Source organism: Calliphora vicina, chromosome 1, assembly GCF_958450345.1.
Source record: "Calliphora vicina chromosome 1, idCalVici1.1, whole genome shotgun sequence".
Taxonomy (NCBI): domain Eukaryota; kingdom Metazoa; phylum Arthropoda; class Insecta; order Diptera; family Calliphoridae; genus Calliphora; species Calliphora vicina.
Genome location: NC_088780.1, coordinates 170593787 through 170595985, shown reverse-complemented (window position 1 = coordinate 170595985; position 2199 = coordinate 170593787). Strand labels below are relative to the sequence as shown.

General features: G+C 29.1%; 1 protein-coding gene across 1 annotated transcript in view; it reads right to left on the bottom strand.

Annotated features, from left to right (window-relative positions):
* The window catches only part of LOC135948770 (uncharacterized), a 96556-nt gene that overhangs the window by 33441 nt on the left and 60916 nt on the right, over positions 1 to 2199 (bottom strand). The gene's annotated exons all lie outside the window — the stretch shown is intronic.

The window sequence follows — 2199 nt, the reverse complement described above, 5'->3', positions numbered from 1 at the left end:
CAACATTAAAGCATAAATAGAAAAACAATAAAGTAGAGTTGCTAAGTTCTATAAATGATTAAAAGTTCAGAGTTGTATTACACCGAATAAAAAAATATTAAGATTTTATTTTCATAGTCATAGGATTAACCATACGTATCGTAAAAATTACGTTCATTACGTAAAATTTAAATTGTAACATATATATTTTTATTTGTACATAAATAACTATGTACAAATATATATATTCGATAAGTTGGAAAACAAAATTGAGTAAAGGCCTAATTATTGTGTACGTTCCGTTTTATTTATTTATTTGATTTATTTAGAATCAAGCCCTTAGGCACAAAGTATACAGAGGCGACACGGCAAAAAAAATATATTTGTCTCTTTCGCTCGAAACAATTTCAACTGGTTTGGTTTTGTGCTTATTTATATAGTTGTTTGTTTTAACGCACTATCTGTATTAAACCGCAAATTTGTTTTCTCTTTCTATCGAAACAATTTCAAAAAAGCTGATTTTAGTGTTTTTGAACTGTCAAATTTGACACCTCTGTATACTTTGTGCCTTAGTATGCTTTTACACAGGGCAAGTTTTCTTGCGCAAGTCTAGAGTTTATAGGAGAGAGAGGCAAGAAGAAAGAAGAGGGGTACACACTTGCTTGTACTGGCAAGTCTCTTCAATTCTCTTTTGTTTTCTCATTTTCACTATGGCGTCTATTAGGTTTTGACATACAAAATTGAACACAAACTTGCTGTGTGTAAACAGTCGAGCAAGTTTAAAAGGGAATCGAAGAGACTTGCTTCAAGTAAACTTGCTGTGTGTAAAAGCAGACTTAGGGCCAAATATGATTCATATGGGAAGTTGTATATGACATTAGTTTTTCTGTAACGTTATATTCTGTAACGAATGAATCTTTTGAAAACCGAAGTTTGTCCGTTACGTTAAGTAACTGAATGAGGCACATCCAAATTCAGTTATTAGCATTGTAGTTCTCTTTGCCAACTTATTTTCTGTTGCTACTATCGAAAAAATGTATGAATATAACAAATCACAAAGAATCTATTTTATATGTGCAATGATAATACTAAAAATTTAAGAAGAAAACTTATAATTTCACGAAAAAAAAATTAAAAAAATATATATTGTGATTCCAAATACTGTTGCAATAATATATTGTACATTTTCTTAAATCAAAGTTGCAATTAAAATGATTATCGATGTCATCAATATTGAAATAGCGATTTTGTTCGAATTTAGTTTTGTATCCTAATTGTATCAAATTGGGTTTATTATATTGTTACGAAATTGCGCTATCAATTTGAATTTAACGGTCTGTAACGAATTCTTGCAACATTCATCATGTTTATAAAAATTTTCAGTGCTCGAAAGTTCTAAAATTGTTTGTTAGTATAACAACATTAACTGTTAAAGTTTTGTTCGTTAGATGTAATTAATTTTCCTTTTAATTCTAAAGATTTTAGGATATTTTTGGATATTGGCTATATTATGATCGATGAAGACATTTGGTGATGCACCATTTAATATAATCGTGTGGAAATGAATTTGCGGATGGTGTGTGGGCCTTGATTTGAATAAGGAGGTTGCTTCTTTGTAAATGTTTTTCATTGATACTTGTTGTACTTCATATAGTTATTGTTAAGATAGCTTCTAATATTAGTGTTTGAGTATCGGATGTTTGGATATTTACTACCTTGATGACTTGAATTTGCCTGGGATTAACTAATGGTCACTTTTTGAACTGATTAATATTATGTATACTTGTATACATAAAGAATACTGGGTTTTAAAGGAAATAATCCACCGTTTTTAAAAGGTAAAAACGTAACAATACTTATTGTTTTCAATAAAGTAAATTTTACTCGGAAGTAAATGACATTTTCAAAATTTGTATTAAAATATGTATCACGTTTTTGCAAAATTTGAGGAAGAAATGTGACAACACAAAATTTTCATGCGTAATATTTTGAAAAGAATTAAAAGTGCCAAAATAGTATCCATTAAAAACGAAATAGTACCATAAATATCACAATTGTACCACAAATCCCATCACCGGTGCAGTATTCAAGGCGTATATAATGCGTACTCATCCCTACAACAAATACAACTATACAAAAACAACAGGCATTTTGTTTTTGCTAAAAACCCCAACTGTCAATAAATTATGAAGTAAGAATTCAAAAATTACAAATACTCGT